General features: G+C 34.1%; 1 protein-coding gene across 2 annotated transcripts in view; it reads left to right on the top strand.

Annotated features, from left to right (window-relative positions):
- The window catches only part of PPP1R9A (protein phosphatase 1 regulatory subunit 9A), a 107,641-nt gene that overhangs the window by 73,377 nt on the left and 12,170 nt on the right, over window positions 1–22,094 (top strand). The window lies entirely within an intron of this gene.

Raw genomic sequence — 22,094 nt, 5'->3', positions numbered from 1 at the left:
TTATACCAACACCCTGCATATAGTTATCATGGCCCCATATACATTACAATGTAATATACATTACATTATGGATTCCTCTCAGCCCATCTCATTAACATCAGGTGCTGGTACTTGTTTCCTCTCCCCTGTGGCTAGCAATGCTACATTTGTATTTGTACTGAAAACTAGCATAAAGATCAGGAAAATAGAGGAGGGGAGCGTTCCTTCTGCTCTTCTTTCTTTCAACATCCAAAGTTATGAAATCTTCCAACAAACAGAAATATCTGCCATGATGAAGATCTAATTAAATAACTGGCGTGGTGGCCTAGTGATGAAGGTACTTGCCTTCCATTTGGAAGGTTGAGAGTTCAATCCTATCTAGAAGCAGATGTTTCTCTCTTAAGATGCAAAGAAAAAATATTAGTTAAACTCTGCATGGTATCAGGATGGGCTTCTGGCCAGTAAGCAATCAGTTTGATCCCAATCACCCTGGTTCTACCCTGAATTAAGGGATTACAGAGTCAGAAAAAGGAATGAAATTCTTCCAAAATTCTTCCCCCAAGCAATCATAGTTTCTTTAACTTGTTCTTCCTCTAGTTTAGTTTCCAATAAATAACCATACAATTTTTAATCACCTTTTCACCAGTACCTGTCAAAATCTTATCTAAGTCAGTCAATTTGTCATAAAATCCTTCTGTTTTGGAATCTTCATCATACCTTGAGTGTATTTGTGCATATGAAAACCAATTCATCTTTATACCTTGTTGCTCTAGATTTTGCATCGATTTAAGTTCATCCTTTTCATCCAATATTTCCCCATATCTGTTTGTTCCTTCTTATATATTATAGGATAGGAAAATGCTTCAATGGTCGATAACCAAACTGGAATTTTCAAATAACATTGTCTTTTAATCTTCTCTGAATTTAACCACAAAGACTCCCGTATATGATGTCTTCTAAAATAGCCCTGTGTTTTAGTTCCCTTATACCATAGAAAAGCATGCCACCCCAACAGCAAATCATGTCCTTCTAGTGTCAACAATCTAGTATTTCTTAATGTTATCCATTCCTTAGCCCACATCAAGTTTGTAGCTTGGTAGTACAACTCCCAATTAGGCAAACCAAATCCTCCTCTAATTCTAGTGTCTTGCAAAAGTTTTAACTTTATTCTTGCTTTCTTACCTTCCCATATATATTTCAAGACAATTTTATTTAAATCTTCAAAATAGTCCTTTCCAAGCCTAATTGGTATTGTTTGAAACAGGTATAAAATTCTGGATAGAATATTCATCTTGATTGTTGAGATTCTCCCTATTAATGACAATTGTAGATTTTCCCATTTCGTCAAATCTAACGCTATCTGTTGTTTAAGTTTAATGTAATTGTTCTCTTTTAATGTACTATTTTGCTGTCAAATGTATCGCCAAGTACTTGACCTTGTTTGTGACTTGAATTTTCAATAGGTCTGCCAGTTCTTCTTTTTGTCTTAGTAGCATATTCTTTGTCAAGATCTTTGTTTTATCTTTATTTATTTTCAAACCAGCTACCTTACCATATGCCTCTATCTTTTCCAATAATTTTGGTGCTGTCTCTAAAGGATCTTCTAATATGAAAGCCAAATTGTCTGCAAAGGCTTGCAATTTAAATTCTTCTTTTTTAATTTTCATTCCTTTTATACTCTTATCATCTCTGATATTTCTATTCAACACTTCCAAAGTTAATACAAATAGCAAAGGTGATAGTGGACATCCTTGTCTTGTACCTTTTCTTATATTGATGGGATCTGTCAATTCTCCCTCTATCATTACCTTTGCCGTTTGCTTATGGTATATGGCTTCTATTGCTTGAATGAATTTTCTGGCAAAACCCATCTGTTCCAATAATAATAACATGAATCTCCAATTCACATTATCAAATGCCTTTTGTGCGTCTAAAAATATCAATGCCATTTGTTTTTCAGGGTGTGCCTCATAATATTCCAAAGTATCCAAAATTATTCTCATATTATCCATAATTTGTCTCTTTGGCAGAAATCCATTTTGGTCAGGGTGAATAAAGTTATTTAAGTATTTTTTAAGTCTTTCTGCCAAAATTGAAGCAAAAATTTTATAGTCTGCATTTAGTAAAGAAATAGGTCTATAGTTCTTAATTTGCAGTGGATCAGCCTCTTCTTTTGGAATAAGTGTAATATAGGCTTCTGACCATGTTTTAGGTATCTTCTTCTTTAACATAACTTCATTCATAACTTCTAGCAGTGGAAGGCTCAGCGATTCTTGTAATGTTTTATAAAATTCTGCCGGAAGTCCATCTGGACCTGGTGCCTTTCCATTATTTTGCTTCTTAAGTGCTTCAGTTAATTCCATCATTGTTATATTGCTTTCTAACATTTTTTCAGTCTCTTTAGGTATCTTAGGTAAATTAGTATTCTGTAAGTACTGTTTGACTCTTTCCTCATCAATATTCTCTTGCTTATATAGTTGTCCATAGAAGTCTCAAATAATTTCCTTTTTCTCTTTATTGCCATAGCAAACTTGACCTTGATCATCTATTAACTGCAATATTTTCTTTGATTCTTTCTCCTTTCTCAATTTATATGCTAACCATCTACCTGGTTTGTTTGCATCTTCAAAGTAGTTCTGTTTAGCACTTCTAATTTTCTGCTAATTCTTCTTTCTCTATTTGACCCATTTTGTGTTTAATTATGTCCAATTTTAGTTTAATGTCTTTTTCCTGTGGCGTTTTCTGTAGTTCTTTTTCAAGTCTTTTATGCTCATCTTCTAAAACTTTAGTGGCTTGCCTTTTCCTGATGTTCCTTTTCCTTGTATAGTCTATTATCAAGCCTCTGGCATATGCCTTCATTGTGTCCCAAACATTCTGAGTTGAAGTATCTTCTTTTTTATTTTCTCTAAAGAAGAAGGCCAATTCTTTCTCCATCCGCTGTGTGAAGTCTTTTTCCTTTAAAATAGTATTATTTAACGTCCATCTCGATCTTCTTTTTTGTCCTTTCCATTTAATTGTCACTGGATTGTGGTCTGCCCAAGTACTTGTTTCAATGTTTGCTTCTTGAATATTAGATATTAGTTCTGTTGAAATCCAAATCATATCTATTCTAGACCATGATAAATGTCTATTTGAGTAGAAAGTATATTGTTTGGTTTTAGCATTTTTTTCTCTCCATATATCTTTTAAGTTTATTTCATCTGTCATTTTAAAGAAGGATTTAGGAAGAGTCTTTCTATTTTGTTTTGTTATTGTTGCTGTATAGTCCAATTTATTGTCTACAATTCCATTGAAATCTCCCATCATAACTATATTAACATAGTCCAGTTCAATTATTTTCATATGTAATTTTTTATAGAATTCTTCTTGTTTATCATTCAGAGCATAAATTGCAATCAGGAGTGTTTTCATATTATTGTCCATTATTTCTACCATTAATACTCTTCCATCTTCATCAGTATGAATCAATTTTGCTGAAATAGTCTCTTTAATATATAAAACCACTCCTCTTTTCTTACATTGAGTCAAAGAAGTAAATATTTTTCCTAATTTTGGCTGGACCAACAATTGTTCATATTGTTTTTTAATGTGTACTTCTTGTAGACAAATTATATCAAATTTTAATTTCTCTAATTTATGAAAAATTTTCCTTCTTTTAACAGCCAAATTAAGTCCATTTATATTCATTGTAATCAGTTTTATCTCTTCCATGATTATACTTTGTAGTTAGGTTTGGTAGCTCTCGTGGATCTTGGTTCACGTTGTTCTTTAATTTCCATCTGTCCACCTACTGCGCCTTCTTCTTTTTCAGTCTCCATTTGGTCCTCTTGAAATTCAATTAATGAGACCTCTTTTTCTGCCTCTTCTTCTCTCTTTCCAAAGAATTCTGCATAAAATAATTCTGCTTTCTGAATTGAATCAATTCTATGTCTCTGTTCTTGCCATGTAAACATTAATCCTTCTGGAATTAGCCATCTGTAGTTCACCTCTTTTTTCAGTAGCATTTTAGTTAAAAATCGGTATTCTCTTCTTATCTCTCTCACTTTTCTGGGTATTTGCTTTAAAACCACAATCTCCTTGCCCTTATCTTTCAGCATTTTCTCTCGCCACTTGCAATATTTGTGTTTTAATGGCTTTTTTTGTAAATCTAATATGAACTTCTCTTGGTAGATTATTTCTCATTGCGTATCTTGTAAAAACTCGATATACTTCATCTACTCCATCGATCATCTTCTCTTCTGTTATTTCCAAAGCTTCAGCTAGAATTTTTATCATTATCTCAGCTAGATTTTGTCCTTTTTCTTCCTCTATGTTTTGAAATCTGAGATAAAGTTCTGATCTATCCATCTCCCATTTCAGCATCCCACTTTTATCTTGTTCAACCACTGTTAATCTATTATCAATATCTCCAATCTTCTTGTCTCTTTGTTTATCTTCTTCTTCAATTTTTTGGAATCTCTCATCATACTTCAACATCATTTGTTGGACGTTCTCCACTTTTTCATCAGTTTTCCCCGTTCTTTGTTCAATGTTCTCTGTTCTTTGTGCAATGTTCTCTGTTCTTTGTTCAATGTTCTCTATTCTCTTTTCGATATTCTCTTATCTTACTTGAATATTTTGAATTCCTTGCATAATCATCTGTAAGGTCACTTTTTCTTGTTCTTTGTCTTGCTTTAACATTGTCTGGATTGAACATTGTCCTGATGGTGGGGAGGCGGAAGTTGAAGGGCCAGAAGCTATCAATTTCCTGCTCATTTTAAATAATTCAAAATCTTCAGGTTCTTCTGAACCTTAATCCAATTATGGAGTAGCCAATTATAATCCAAAATGGAAAGTAAAAATGGTAGAGAGAAAAAAAGCCCAATAATAATAAATAGAAAAGGAGGAAAAGTTTCTTCAGATTCTTCTGAACCTTAATCCAATTATGAAGTAGTCAATTGTAATCCAAGATGAAAGATAAAAATAATAAAAAGAAAAAAGTCCAATAATAATAAAAAAAGGATGAGAGAAAAATTTCTTCAGGTTCTTCACACCTTAATCCAATTAAGAGGTCTCAAAAATAAAAATAAAAAAAAACATAAAAATGAACCAAAAGTATAGATGGAAAAAGCAAAAATCCCAACAAAGAAAGAAAAAAAAGGGAAAATTTTTGAGGCTTTCCCTTTAAAATAAAAAAGCAAAAGTAGAAATATTATTAAAATAAAAGTTTTTTTTTAAAGAAAGGAGTTCAGTAGAGCTGGTAAGGAGGGATAGCACAACTTAAAAAAAAACACACACACTACACTTTATTTAATTATCCAAGGCTCTTATTATAACTCTCTTCTCCACAAGCTTCAAAACCAAGCTTCAATTGTTGATAGAAATCCAGAAGAACACCTGCAATAACACTCTCCCATGCTCTTCCCTCTATCTTATCAAGTTGCAATGTCCTTGAAAGGGAGTCTTTCACAGTTTTCTCAGCTTCATCTAAGATATTTTCAAGCCTCTAGTTGGCAGTGTTACAAGGTTTCTTTGCTCTCACTTTCCCTCTCCTTTCCCAGACAAAATGTAATAGAAGTTTAAAAAAGGAGAAAGTATATGTATATAAAAAAAGAAAAGTAACTAAAGGGAGCCTCTAATCTAAAAAGCTGCAAAATCAAAAAAGAGAAGAAAAAATAGATATATATAAGAGAAAAACCAGTCCAGTTAACAAATGCTAAATTGCGATAGAAGTCCAGTAATAAAAAAAAGTAAAAAAGTAAAAAGCCAAGCCTCACTTTGACGTTTCTGTTTAAAAACCGCCGCTTATTCAGTTCTGTCAAAACTTTTACAGATTTTTTCTTTTTCTTAGGGTGTCCTTTTAAGTCTTAGAATAATGATTTTAAAAAAAGTTCTCACCAAACCGACACACTTTCTCTTCCAGTCTCTTCCGTTCTGGAGCTGTCCCAACTTCAGCAGCTTTAATGGCTGCCTCTCCACCGCTGGCAAAAAGGGCTTCTCCTGGATCAACCAGGGACTTTGCGATATCCCTGGGATCCACAGGATGCGCCCTTCACTATCACCATCTCTACGGGACAGTTTAGGTCCGTTTGGACTGACCAGGGGCAAAGATATTGGCTGCAATCTCAGACCTTCGAGATTGCATGCCGTATCGTCGTGACGTCAGCTCCGCCCTCCCCCGGCCTCAGTGTTTAATGTTGAGAAAAGGGATTGGAAGGGATATAATGTTTGTTATTTTTTCTCTCTCTTACACATAACGTACATACGCATACACACACATAGGGCATTGCAGTTTCATTGAGCCAAGCACTGCTATCTCTCTTCATACCTTTGAGTGATTTTTATCTCTTTACACCTTTGTGTTTTATAAAGAATTCTTCCATATGTAGTACTAATGAATATGGTATTGAATTTTGATTCAAGGGAAAATATATTTCTTTAGATAAATGCTTTAGATCAGCAGCCCTCAACCTTTGGGGCACCACTGTGGATCATACCGGGTTTGCATGCCAACATCCTACAAATGGATCTTTTCTTGCTTGCCCAGTTTCTGGCATGCCACAGACCAGCCCCTTTCCATGGAGCAGGGGTTGGGCATCCCTGCCTTAGATAAAGGTTCAGAATAAAATCAAAACATACCTTTCGCAAATGTTCAGTATTTCATTGGGCTGCTACAGAGAAAAATAAATCAGACATGCATTCCATTTATGTAGTAAAATTAGGCTCTTTTTCATTTAGCACAAGGCATCTGTTTTGTAAACTTGGGAGGCTGAAAAATAAAGCGAAGTTCCCAATCAAAAAAAGTTGCACAATTTTGACAAAGGTACTTATAATGAGGTACTGTTACTATTTCAATAGAGTTGAATTTTCTGGATCAAAAATTTTGCCCTTGGATCTGAATATTTTACTGTGTTTCAAAATGAAGAAATGTTCCCTTCCTTTAAGAATATCAAAACAATGGACTTCTGTTAAATTATTCTTGCTGCAATCTATTTACAAAAAAGAGAATCATTTCATGATCTCGAAGTAATTTTCTTGCACAGATCAATTTAGTCTTTTTTTATAGTCTCAATTTCTTTGAACTTTGGAACAATGCATTTCTTTCTGTGTCTATGCATGTAGTCATCCATCTTCTATGCTAACTTTTCTCAGTTCTTTGCCTCTGTGTCTGTTGAACTGCAATTCTCAAATCCCCTTCCAACAGAGACAATGGAACTGTAATTCAATGCAGTATGAATGCACTATTAGATTAGAGAAGGTTGCTCTGAGGGCATGTGAGCAACCAAGGCATGATCAAAATTTATATTAAAATATGTTTACTCATCAGGACTAAATGATAAGTAAATAATAACTTTTGTTCAATTAATAGGAAAAGAATCTACAATAGAACGGTAGTGGTTTTCCTAATTAACTATATATAACTATGCTGCTTTTTTAATTTAAGAAATCAGTTTCCTTTCCCCATCCTCACTTATAGATTGATTGCAAACTGATTTTAAACCTGCATATCTATGCCGAACAATGCAAGATTAAATGTTTAGCTAGGCTTTATTCACAAGCAATTTTTTAAAAAGCCTAATTTACTGTGTTCCCATGCCTACAGCAGAAAGCACAATTCAATCATGGATCAAAGTGATCCTTTTTCTTGGAAACAGAATCTGCTTTCTCAGCATAGTGGAAACTAAAAACCCAATTGTTAGCTCTGCTGGAAGCATTACTACTTTTATTCAAGTAAAATGAATATGTTGTTTAAAGTAGCAAAACTGTGTAACAAAGTTTTATCTTGACAAAGTTCATAGGATATTATAACAAATTAAGAACCTACAGTCCTTTCTATTTTTCCACATTTATACACACAAAGTGAGAGACTGATAGTCTCCATTCCAAATAACATGCAATCCAAATCAACTAAGGCAAATATAAAAAGCAAGCCACCTAACATAACTTTAAAAACAGCAGCAAAACAATTAAACAAAAGCAATTCCCCTTCAGAAATTTGTGTAATCAATTGAAATAAGCAAGCTAAAAATAAGTGAAGGCAAGACCTGCTTCATTTCTTTTAGAGGCAATCTGTGGCTTATTTAGTTATTAAACTTATGTCATTGACATTTTTTTGAAATAAACTTTATTGATTTTATCAATTAAAACAAAACAAACAACATAGAAGAAAAAATTAAAAGGTTTCAACAACGACAGGTTGTGGTTTCCCATTTGTAACATTATTTTTGTGCAATTGATATCTTATGCAAATATGTATTCACTACAATTACTGCTTATCTTCCTTTACGGTTTACTATATAGTCTGTCTTCGCTCAATTCATTCATACTAATAATCCCAAATCGTGTAATACTCTGATGATTGTTTATCTTTTAGGGCTAGGGTTAATGTATCCATTTCTGCATAACTCATTATCTTTTGAATTATCAATTCCTCTGGTGGAGTGGAGTGCTGTTTCCAACATTGAGCATAGGCCAATCTGGCCGCGGTCAGTATACGTAGTATTATGTATTTAACATTTTTTGCATATTTTCCCTAAATATCCCTAATAAGAACAATTCTGGTTTTCAATTTGTTCATTCGTAATTTCTTCCAACCATTTTTTAATTCTCAGCCAGTATTTTTGAGATTTTGTGCAGGACCACCACATGTGGTAGTATGTACCATCCATTTTTTTGCACTTCCAACACATCGGGCTCATGTTGGGGTACATCTTTGCCAGTCTCGAAGGGGGCAGATGCCATCTATAGAACATTTTATAGTTATTTTTCTTGTATGTTGCCAATTTTGTAATTTTATTATTCCTGTTCCAAATACTTTCCCATTCTGTTAGACTAATATTACGACCAATGTTTCAGCTCCAGGCTATCATATTACCTTTGACTATCTCTTCCTCTAATTCTATATCCAATAAGTAGTTATAAAATGTAGTTATACTTTTTTGTCTGGGCCTAATAAAATTTTATCTAATTGTTGTAGTTTCACATGAATTCCATATTCTTTCATATCTTGTCTATACCTGTTCTGCACTTAGAGATAAGCCCACCAATCAATTTGTAGTCCTTGTTCCTGGAGGTCCTGCCATGTTTTCAAATTTCCTTGTATATCTAGCAAATCTTTATATTTTATCATCTTATTCATGTCCAAATTATTGGGGTGAATCATCGCTTCCATTGTTGATATCCAAATTGGAATATTTATATAGTGTTTTTCCTAATTTTAATCCAATTACACAATAAGGAATCTCTGATTAAATGTCTATGAAAATATTTCTGGACTACCGATTCAGGCTTCTTCGGCGACGGACCAAAATCCATGATCATGCACAGTTTTGATCCATGCTCGCCGCTGGAGCACCCCGAGCCACCCGGATTCAGGGCTGAAGCCACCCCGTAGAGGTGGTGAAGAAGGTGGAGCTATCAGCAGGGTTGAGGAGAGCCACATCTCTCCTCCTCAGCTGGCCATTACTCCCTTTCCCAAAGGCGGTTGCAGCGGTGGTCAGAAATGGCCACCTCAAAGAAGAACCCAACCGTACAAGATTGTGCAGGAGGAAGTTTAAAGGAGAAAGTTTTACTGACCAGGTTGAATGGAGAACATCTATTTAAGGTACCTGGAACCTGAATTTTAAAGACTAATACTATTCCTAAAAAAGATGTTAAGCAGCAAAAGAGAAAGGGAAAGGAAACGGAATTGGCTTTTTTTCCTCTCATATTGACAGTTTTAATTGACTTGGAATGTTAAGAAGAAGAGATTTGAATAAGAAATTGATACTAATCCACTTTGACATTAATAGGCTATTTCTAGCTGAAAATAAAGTGTCAAAGGGATAAAGATTCTTGGATAATTTAAAATTTTTATTAAAAAAAAGAAAGAAAGCAGAGGAGCGAATAAGGAAACAAGAGGGTGGAATCTGGACAATGGAAGAGACCACCTGGAACTTTAAAAAATCAATAGTGGAATTTTAACAAGGCTTGGAAAAGATACATTGTAGCTGAAACTTTGTTACAAGATAACAAAGCCCCTGGAAAGAGAAACTGAGAAAAGAAGCAAGAAACAGTTTTGGATTATTGGATGATTCCTGGAATTTTGGATGGTGGATACTAATGAAACAAAATAAAATCAATTGGGGGTTGTTTAAAATTTTTTAAAATGGCATCACTCCTCAAAGAGTTAAAAATGAGACTTAAAGAACAAAAAGAAGAAGCACAAGAGGGAAGAGGATCTTTTGGCTTCATATTTCAATTTTTAGAAATGGAAATTTTGAAAAACAACAAGAAACGCTGGCAGAACAAGAAGGGCGGGATATAGAAGAAGCCATCTTTAATGACCCAGCAACTTTAAGCAGGGTAAAAAAGGGAAAGGGGGGAAAGGGAGTTAAAAATTTAAGCATTGAAGCAACAACCAAAAAAAAAAAAAGGACTAATTTGAAAAGCAATCATAATATCAGGAAGAAGCAGAGGGAGGATCACAGAAGGGAGAATCAGATAGAAAAGGGAATAAAAAGGGGAGGGAGAAGAAGAGAGGGAAGAGGGAAAGGAAAAGAAGCTACAAAGGACAGAAACAAGCTATAAAGGTACAGGAAAAGCGTACAAGAATTAAAAGTATAAACCTATTTAAAAGACACAGAGACAATGGTTAAAATTTAACTTAAGGAGAGGATTCTGCAAGGGTGCATGGGATAGCATTGTTATATTAGGGTTAGGGTAGGGTTAGAAAATATATTTAGATGATTAAAGTAATAGAAAAAAATTGTATTGATATGTAATGGAATATTTGTTTGTAAAGAGAATAAGGCTTTCAATGATTTAAAAAGAAAGTTAAAAAAAACTAAAAGAAACATGGAAGATTTTTATCAGTTGACAAGATGAATTTGAATAAGAATAATAATTTTATTGACTACTGTTAATAACTATTGTTTTGCTTTTTATTTAAAGATAGTAATAAGTAAAATATGAAATATAGATGATTAAAGTGAAAGACAACTGATATTACTAGGTAATGTTTGTTAAAAGAAATAGAAATTAAAAGATTGTTATTAATATTAATGGCAGAGCTGTACTTGAATAGAATAATTATTCCATTTACTATTGTTATACCTATATACACAGATATATATACATATATACTTTTTTCTTTTAAGAATTTAGTGTGTATTTTTAAGGGAATGTACCAAGCAGAATTCGATTGAAAATAGGTATGTGTTATAAAATAGAGGTTAAAAAATGAATGTTATCACTGTAAAGGTGTAACTTAAATTTTTAAACAAGATTTGAAAAAAGATACAAAGGTGCTACACTCCAGTCTAGTAGTTACAGGGGAAAATTTGTTTTATGAGAAAATGTAATATGAAATTGTAAACAGGACAGACAAAAGTATAAAAACATTGATTAGAAAGATTTTAAAAATTAGAAAAAGATGTGTAATTGAATTAAGAAAGGAATGATATAATTTAAAATAAGGCTATAGGAAGTAAAGAAAGGGAAAAGCTGTTGAAAAAATTGCAAAAATAGTTATAAGATATGGATTAGAATGTATAAGAAATATGTATTGAGTTTATGTCTGTATGGAGAAGTGATAACCCGGGGTCACACTGTTCTCAAAAAAAGATATTTTATTTGTATTTATATGTTTTGTGAAAACTTAAATAAAACTTTATTTAAAAAAAAAGAAAATATTTCTGTTTAGTAGTCCGTGTATCCCACAGGAAGGCATGCCAGCCCCTCTGTAGGTCATGGCCTTCTAATACTAATATTCTTTTATTGGTTAGATTCACCCATTCTTTCAACCATACCAGAGATGCTGCGCTATGGTATAGTTCCCAAATCGGGAGTCTCATACCACCTCTGCTCTTCATATCTTGTAACGCTTTTAGATTTATTCTAGGTTTTTTGCCCTGCCAGATAAATTTTGCAATAGTCCTATTCTACAAAATATTTTTTCTGTATTCTAATCGGTATTGTCTAATCTGTAAATTTTGGCAAGATAGTCATTTTAATAGCAGCAATCCTCCCCAATAAAGAGAGTTGCAGTTTAACCCATAATTCTAGATCTTTCTTTACCTGTTGTAATAGTTTATTATAATTATTCTCCATTAATGTCTTACACTGTGCCATCAGCCATATACCTAAATATTTGATTTTCTTTGTCACTTGTAGTCCCATCACCTTTTCTAACTCTAATGTCTGTGTTTCTGTTAAATTTTTAATTATTAATTTTGTTTTCTTTCCATCAATTTTAAGTCCTGCCACTATTCTAAATTGTTCTATCTCATTAATTAGTTCTTGTCCTCTCTCTATTAAAAGACCATGTCATCTGCAAATGATTGTAGTTTATATTCTTCTTTCTTTATTTTCAATCCTTTTATTTCTGGGTTTTGTCTAATTCATCTTAGTAATATTTCCAGAGATAATATGAAGAGCAGAGGTGATGGGGGCACCGCTGTCTGACTTCTTTCTCTATTTTTAGTGTCTGGGTGTATTCCCCATTTACCATAATATTCGCCTTTTGTGTGGAATAAATTGTAGTTATGATATTTTCAAAATTAGTGCCTAAATTCATACTATAAATTTGTTGGATCAGAAATTGCCAATTTAAATTATCAAATGCCTTCTGGACATTCAGGAATACAAGGGCTCTTTGTTTCTCTGGTTGAGTTTCGTAATATTCCAGAACATCTAGCACAATTCTTAAATTATTCCTAATTTGCCTGTTAGGGAGAAATCCGTTTTGATCCTTATGGATATATTCACTCAGAATTCTTTTTAGTCTATTTGGTATAATGGTGGCAAATATTTTACAATCGGCATTTAACAAGGAAATTGGCCGATATCAATCTGGCATCTGTAGCCTCCTTTGGGATCAATGAAATCAGTGCCTCCCTCCATGAGTCCGGCATTTTGGCTGCAACCAGTACCTCATTGCATAATTCCACCATTAAGGGTCCTATTTTTTCTTCTAGAGTTCCCCTGGGATACCATCTGGACCTGGGGTTTTATTTTTTTTCCGGTTTCTTATTGCTAATTTCAATTCAGTCCACATTATATCTTTAGTTAAAGACTCTTTCATTTCCTCCTCAATTACCCTATCTTTTACTTCTCCAAGATATTTCCTTATCAAATCTTCATCCACCTCCTCCTTTTTGTACAGATCCTCAAAATATTTATATACAATTTCTTTTTTCTATTCTATCCTGTAGTGGCTGTCCCCATTTTCATCTAATAATTGATAGATTAATCTCTTTTCCTTTTCCTTTTTAAGTCTGTAAGAAAGCCATCTCCCTGGCTGTTCAAAGTATGTCTGTCTAGTTATATTCAAATTTTTAATCATTTCCTCTTGTTCTATTAGATTAAGTTTACTTAGTGCTTGGTTACTATCATCTGATTTTGCAAACTAACATCTTCTGGTGTATTTTGTAGTTGGGTTTCTAATTCCTTAATCCTTTGTTGTAATTTATTTTGTTGGGCATATTTTTCTTTATTTCTTTTTGTGCTATATGATATTGTAATCCCCCTTATAACTGCTTTCATGGTATCCCATAAGTTCTGTGTAGTAGTATCATCCTTATTATTTTCACTCAGAAAGTAGTTTAGTTCTTCCTTGAGTCTCTTAATATATTCTTTATCTTTTACTAATTGGGTATTTAAGGTCCACCTTCTTGTCTTTTTTCTACCCTTCCAAATTATCTAAAGGGGGTTGTGGTCTGCCCACGCATTTGGTAGGATTTCTATTTCTTCTATTTCATTTCCTAATTCTCCATTCATCCAAGCCATATCAATCCATGTCCACAGTTGATGTGGATTTGAATAGAATGTGAATTGTTTTTTATCCGGGTTTAGCTTCCTCCAAATATCTATCAGATTTAATTCGGCCATCATTTCACCTTTCCCCCTCTGCTACTATGGTCTTTTTGATGATCTACTATGGCATTAAAATCCCCCATGATGCAGATGTTTCTTTTTTCTAATCTTGCTATTTTTTCATGTAGATTTTTTTAAAAAATTACTTTTGGTTTTCATTGGGGGCGCAAATTACAACTAATAAGGTTGGCTTTAGATTAATCCAGACTTGTATAACCAGAATTCTTCTATCGGGATCTGTCAGAATTAAACCTGCATTCATATTATCTTTAACATATATAGCTTTCCCTTTTGTTTTCTCTGAATCTGCAGGTGCAGTAAATAATTTCCCTAACTTAAGACATTCTATGTATTTTTTGTCTGATTTTCTAATGTGGGTCTCCTGTAAGCATACTATATCTGTTCAATTAATTTCGATAATATTTTTTTCCTTTTCATTGCTGAATTTAGGCCATTTATATTAATAGATAATATTTTCACCTCCTCTTCCATTTTCTTAATTAAGTTTTGCTCTTTGTCTTGTAGTTGCTCTAGTTTCTCTGTGTCTGATAGACTATCCTATAGTCTTCTCCTTCTTGTTGTTGTTGAGTTATTTTTCCGTTTCCTTGATTCCCGTCTCTATTTCCTTGTTGACCTTGGTCATCTTTACTACTGTGATCTTCCAGTCCCACTAGTTGTTCATAGAATTCTTGAGCTTTTTTTCAGGTTATCTATTTTAATTTTCCTTTCCTCCCACGTAATTAACATCCCTTCCAGGACTAACTATTTAAATAAAATATCTTTTGGTTCAGTTGCGCGGCCAAGAATTTATAATCATGTCTTTGTTCTCTAATCCTTCTTGGAATTTGCTTGAGAACTTGGATCTCTTTACCTTTGTATGTAATTGCTTCTTCTCTAGTTATTTTATAGAAAATATCGCAGACCTTCCTTCTCGCAAAACTTACATGAACTTCTTTAGGGTGCTTATGATATCTTGCATAACTCGTGCTGACTCTATAAACATCATCCAACTCTTTCAAAACATCATCCTTGTCCTTCTCTAGTGTTTCAGCTAGTATTTCGGCCATCACCTGTTCCAAATCTTCCTCTTTAGATTCCACTATGTTCTAGAATCTCAAGTATAATGCGTCCTTATCCATCTCTAAATAGACCAATGAGTCTCCCATTTCTTTGCTAATATTCTTTAACTGTTGGTCTACCATCATTCCTTTCTGTTTGTTCTGTTCTTTTTCCCACCTCTTTGATTGTAAATTCATTTTTCTCAAAGGCTTGTTGTATTGATCCCACTTTCTCATCTAACTTAGAGATATCTAATTTCATTTCTGATTTTAGTTTCCTCATCTCTTCCTTTAACTCATTTACATCCGCTCTCGTCTTGGTATGGTTTTTGACCATTATTTCTTGTAATTTCAACATTGATTCTTGTAAGGTAAGCAGAGTTGTCTGAATATTAGTACTTGTGGTGGAAGTTTGCTTCTCAGATGGTAGCATTTCTTCAATTGTTTTTTGGGACAAAGGTGAGGCTGTTGTCGACGAGGTTGTTAGCATCAGGATAGTGTTCTTCCAGCCTTGAGTGTTGTAGTGGTTATGCTTGTCATTTCTTTTAGTATATCTTTCTGTTTTTGTACTATATTATAGACGTTGTCCCAAATCAGCATTCAGTAATAGGTGGTAAGTAAAAGGGTTAAGTAGTAAGGGTCTAAAATACTTAGGACATTAATAAATTAAACACTATTGTAAGTATTATCAATATGCAAATTCAAATATATAGGTGTCTAGTGTCTAATAATTGTATATCAATATGTATGTATATCTTATAAATAGTTAATCCTGTCTCTAGTCATATATACAAATTATTAAATATAAATCTTAATATCAATAAAACAATATTATAAATATTTATAAGTATAAATAGAAATAAATTGACATCAGTGTAAAGCAATTAATTAATTTAGGTAGCCCAGAAAGGATATGTTCAGGTATTAATGTGTGCTAATTAATCATATTATAGCAGCTAAATCAACTAGATTAAATCACAATTGTAATAATCAATTATCAGCTCTTATAATCAAATTTCTTGTTCCAAATTTATAATTAAGTAACTTGCTAAGCTTATTCACTTCTCTTATCCAAAAATATACATTTTATACTTTAGTTAATACAATATTAGATACTCATCTCCAAACTTCCTTAATTTCTAATCAGTCTATAAAATGGAAAGCTAGAAAAAGAGAATGGCAAAAGGGAAAAAAGCAAGAAAAAGGGAAAGAAAAAGGGGGAAAGGTATTAAAGCGATTGTTCAGTAGTCCATCCTTAATTCATTCTATCACAGAGGGTTCTCAAAGATTAACACACTTAACCTCCAAAAAGTTGCTGAATAATGTCTATGGCTGTTCATTGTCTCAAATAAATCCACTACTTCCACTACTCCTCTCATCTCAGACACTCTTTGAAAGTCAGTTTTTACAAGATGAAAGCAGTCTATTCCGCAATCTCACCTCAGAGTATTAAAACTTTTTGAGATTAGCGTCTAATTAATCCTCTCTAGCCATCTCTCGTGGCCCCATCACTTTCCATTCAATCTCAGCTCCACTTCCTTGCTGCTTTCTCAGGGCTCTGATCAAACTCTCAGCTAGTATCTACGAATCTTCTTTCATGCTCTATAACAGTCACAATCTCACTTACAATCTCTCCCTCCCTGGTATCTGCCACAATCTGTCACTCACTCGCTTCCTCTTACAGCTGGCTGTATGGACTTCGGGGCCGCCATTAATGAATGACAGCCTCTTGATTGCTGGGCTCTGAAGGGTCTCTCTTTGGTGCAGAGAGAGTCACCTACCCCCACACTGCACCTCGACTATCCCCACTCCAACACGCTTCTCTACAGGATTCGTGCACTCCAAAGGATTGCACCAGCAATAAGTAAAGAACTGACAACGGACTCCAACACTTCTCTTCATCTTTACATCACCATCAGAAGTCCGTCATTGACATTTTTTAATGGTTTATAGTAAATTTAGTGGTTATATGCTTGAACCTGTCAACCATATAACGAGTTGGAAAAGACCAGGAGCAGAATGTGTATGAAGATAGCCCATCAGCTAAGTTGGTTACAAACCATAGAAGTGTTATAAACATTATATTTTAAAATGAGTATTTACCCAGTTGTCATAAACAGTACAATGCTTCCTGATTAATCAGCATTTTGGACACTATATTTTGCAATTAATTTCCAATCAAACTTTATACAGCACCAGCACAATAGGGGAAACAATTCAATAGTGTAATTCAATATTAAATAAAAATTAAGATGACCTCAAATTATGGCAACAACATGGAAGTATTTTTTTCTAATATCAGTCTAACCATAGTGTTGCCTGGAGTACTAACCAGTCCAAAGCCCAGGCAACAGTAGCCAAGCATTCTTAATTGCTGCGATATAGTTAAGGTGGCATGTATAAGTGAAATCAAATCTGTTTTCAGCAGTTGCAGATTGCAGTTTATGGGTCCACTGGATGGTTAAAAAAAAGGGGGCCTTAATAGCTCTGAACTGCATTGAAATATTTAATTTATACAGGACTGCCAAAATAGCAAAAACTAAAAACCTGAACATAGTTTCATAAGTAGTATGAAGTGTCCATTGCCATATAATGTGTGTATTTCAATAGAAGAAATAATACCACAGGGTCAAACTGAAGAATACCACAGGGTTAAACTGTGGTATTCTTGGTGCTCTCTAAGCTTGTTGGTTTGCTTGAAGACATTTAAATATCCATCTAGGTAACATCATCAATGTTTATGAATGTGGGACCGTGTTTTTATAACTTATACAGCTTCCCTACCAGTTTTGATAGAAGAGCAGTTGCTGTTTTTTGGTTCATTGTTTAGAGCAGCGGTCCACAACCTTTTGGGCAGCAGGGACCGGTTCCATGGAGAAAGATTTTCCCACACACTGGAGGTGGCATGGTTTTGCGTGCTACCTGAAAACTAGAACTTCACTTGTTTGTATGGTCCAGTTGCTGGCATGCCACAGGCTGTGGCCAGCCAATGGACTGGGAGTTAGGATCCCTGGTTTAGAGTATTGGTTCTGCTTGTTTTTTAGAATAGAATAGAATAGAATAGAATAGAATAGAATAGAATAGAATAGAATAGAATAGAATAGAATAGAATAGAATAGAATACTTTATTGGCCAAGTGTGATTGGACACACAAGGAATTTGTCTTGGTGTAAATACTCTCAGTATACATAAAGAAAAGATATATTCGTTAAGAATCAAGAATCATAACGTACAACACTTAATGATATCATAGGGTACAATCAACAATCAAATCATACTAGGAAACAGTCAAGTGGGAGGGGATGGGTGATAAGGAGTGGTGAGAAGATTAACAGTAATAGTAGTGTACACTTTGTAAATAGTTGAACAGTGTTGAGGGAATTATTTGTTTAGCAGAGTAATGGCTTTCAGGAAAAAAACTGTTCTTGTGTCTAGTTGTTCTGGTGTGCAGTGCTCTATAGCGTCGTTTTGAGGGAAGGAGTTGAAACAGTTTATGTCCAGGATGTGAGGGGTCTGTAAATATTTTAACAGCCCTCTTTTTGACTCGTGCAGTATACAGGTCCTCAATTGAAGACAGGTGGGTAGGAATTGTTTTTTCTGCAGTCCTAATTATCCTCTGAAGTCTGTGTCTGTCCTGTTGGGTTGCAGAACCAAACCAGACAGTTATAGAGGTGCAGATGATAGACTCAATAATTCCTCTGTAGAACTGGATCAGCAGCTCCTTGGGCAGTTTGAGCTTTCTGAGTTGGCGCAGAAAGAACATTCTTTGTTGTCCTTTTTTGATGATGTGTTTGATGTTAGGTGTCCATTTTAGGTCATGTGATATAGTAGAACCTAGAAATTTGAAGGTCTCTACTGTTGATACTGTATTGTCTAGTATTGTAAGAGGTGGTAGTATAGGAGGGTTTCTTCTAAAGTCTACCACCATTTATACGGTTTTGAGTGTGTTCAGTTCCAGATTGTTCCAGTTACACCACGAGGCAAGTTGTATAACCTCCTGTCTGTATGCAGATTAATTGTTGTCTCGAATGAGACCAATCACTGTTGTGTCATCAGCAAACTTCAGTATTTTAACAGATGGATCGTTTGAGATGCAGTCTCAAAATTGGTGATGATTTCTGAATGTTACCTACTGGAAGGAAGGTGTTCTAATCTTTTTGTTGTAGGATTTTTGAATGATGGCTTTTGTATATGTTATCTATATATGAAAGAATGGAAACTATGTCACACCAAGAACTGTCAGATATAGCTTAGAAAAGCAGTATTTTTCATCCACCAAGTTGGCAGATGAGAGACAGATCTTTCCTTTGCATGGAAGCCAAATGAAATGCTAGAAAAGGAATGGGGGGCCAGTTCTCCTTCTTTCAGTTATTTGCTCACTTTGGCTTCTTGATACTGTACATCTTGGTCATCAAAGGCTCTCAGACAAGTTGTTAAAATGCAATTTGCTCTGTTCTTTCTTGAGCTTGTATTTCTTTGTACTTCCCTCTGGAGTGGAGGAAGCATCATTGCACTGTAATAAACATAAATCATAAGTGTAAAGAAGCTTGGTTTGGAAGAGGTCCTTAAATTCCAGCCTCCGTTAGTTAAAAAAAAAGAGACCATTTTATTTTTGTAATTTTCCGCTTTTATGGGCCAAAGTCTTGTAATTAGCTTATCAGAATGCATTTGAGCCATCTCAACAATGTTTTTAAAGATCAATGGGCAAATAGTAAAATATTGGGGTTGTATTTATTGTTTATCATAATTCTTTTACAATCCCCGTTCCTGTTGTTTATCTTTGGGTATGAAGTTAAATTAAAATTTGAAGTTATTTGAACTAAGAAAAAAGGTACTGTTTAAATGTGTGTTTATTACATATTTCATTTATTATTATAGCATTCATTATCTCAGAATCTCATAACATATAAGATTGGGAACAAAAGATGTAATTGTCTTGCTTTGATATTTATACAACATATACATAGGGGACAGGGGGGAGGGCTAGCATTATTTCAATCTTTGCTGAAACAGAATCATATTATATTTCTTCCATTTACATTAATGAAATTCAATCTGAAAAGATTTTCAGTACATTTCAAGGGCCAATATCAAGGGCACTGTAGGAATGCTTTGCCTTGGTTCTGACTTAGCTGCAATTCGGAATATATAAACTAGTCATTTGATGATACAAGTTGTACTTTTCCAAGATAGTCAGAAGAAATGTCATAATTGTACCAAGAAATCAGAACTGGAACAATGTTATTCTATGTTTTATAGTTTGTGTTGCAGGCAGTAATATAAAAGAACCTCATTTGAACAAAGCAGTACTTAAGTGTGGAAGAAAAAGGAAAGCAGGGACAGAGGGAGGGACGGAAGGGAGAGGCAAGGCAAGGAAACAAAAGGATGAATCCTAGTTGTGAAATAGAAGAAAATATTTCTCTAATTTTCTCATTTTGAACGATCAGATCCTGATTTCAGTGTTACAACTGCTTCTTGGATACATCAGTAAGTTATATACTATATTCAGCAATTAAGAATTAAGTGCCTCCTGAGCAATTAAGAATTTGTAACTCCTAAAGAGAAATCAGCAAAACTACAGGGATTGGGTATGTTTAGTTTAATAAAAAGAATATGGTAGCAGTGTTCCAATATGATGAGGGGCTGCCCCAAAGAAGAGAGGATTAACTTATTCTTAACTGCACCTAAAGGCAGAACAATGAGCAATGGGTGGAAATTATTCAAGAAGAGAACCAAATTAAAACTAAGGAGAAATTTCGTGACTGTGAGAATAGTTAATCAATAGAATGACTTGTTTCCAAAAGTTTTGGGTGCTCCATTTTAAAAGTTTTTAAAATAAATTGGACAACCATTTGTCTGAAATGATACAGAGGTCCTGCTTCGGCAGGGGATTGGACTAGAAGCAAGAGCAATAGCACTTAGACTTATATGCCGCTTTATAGTGCTTTACAGCCTTCTCTAAGCAGTTTACAGAGTCAGCATATTGATTTGGGGAACTATTTGTCTGTTCTGTTTAAAACCTGATATGTGACCTAGTTGAATTTTTTTTAAAAATCAATCAGATTAATGTTGCCAAATGCACATGCCACTCTAGAAGAAATTGCTTCTTTCTCTTCATCCATAAAATGTAATTCTTGCTTCACTGCATTGCTAGGAACAAAATATATTTTATGCTCCAGTTTTATGTTTATGGTGGTGATTGCTGTTTACTTGAGCAATACAAGTGTAACAAAGAGATATGGAATCCTTATTAGCATTTTTAATAACATACAACAGAGCTGTCTAGAAACAGGATTCTATTAGCAGGGAAAAATGGAAATTTACCAAGCTAAAAAAGAATTTACCAAGCTAAGCATTTTATCAGAGGTTAAAAAAAAGGTAGGGATTTTGAATTTGATAGTGATCTCGAGATCAAATTTCATTTATCATCATCTCCATTAATTTATGTCAGACTTAATTTTATATGCTCCCTCATTCCCAACTGTCAGGCCTTCTTAACATGTCTTAAAGAAGGTTAATATCTGACCCAGAATGATAAAATTTCCCCTCCCACTGAAAATCAGACTTTTATGCTGATCCTATAATTCTGTTGCTGCAGACCATTATTTGAAACTCATTTTGTTCCCAATTTTTTTATTTTTTTATTTATTTATTTGATTTGTCAATTGTTTACAAGATAATAAGTACAAGTGTATACATAGTTGTGAATATATGAAATGGGTACATATAAGAAAAATAAAAGAATAAGAGAAACAATAGGACAGGGATGGTAGGCACGTTGGTGCGCTTATGCACGCCCCCTACAGACCTCTTAGGAAAGGGGTGAGGTCAATAGTAGACAGTCTAAGGTTAAAGTTTTTGGGGTTTGGGGAAGAGACTACAGAGTCGGGTAGAGTATTCCAGACATTGACCACTCTATTGCTGAAGTCGTATTTCCTGCAATCAAGTTTGGTGCGGTTTACTTTGAGTTTGTATCTGTTGTGTGCTCTTGTGTTGTTATGGTTAAAGCTGAAGTATTCATTGACAGGTAGGACATTGCAATGTATGATTTTATATACCATGCTTAAGTCGGACCGAAGACGGCGTAATTCGAGGTTTTCTAGTTTTAGAATTTCGAGTCTGGTGGCATAAGGTATTCTACAACGGGTAGAAGAGTGGAGAACTCTTCTTGTGAAATACTTCTGGACTTTCTCAATTGTGTTGATATCACATACGTGATAAGGA

This window comes from Notechis scutatus, chromosome Z (assembly GCF_049901735.1).
Source record: "Notechis scutatus isolate UNSWTSFEM ecotype Mainland chromosome Z, rNotScu1.2, whole genome shotgun sequence".
In the NCBI taxonomy this organism is placed as follows: domain Eukaryota; kingdom Metazoa; phylum Chordata; class Lepidosauria; order Squamata; family Elapidae; genus Notechis; species Notechis scutatus.
Note: the sequence above shows the minus strand (reverse complement) of the source record. Positions and strands in the feature narration are given on the sequence as shown.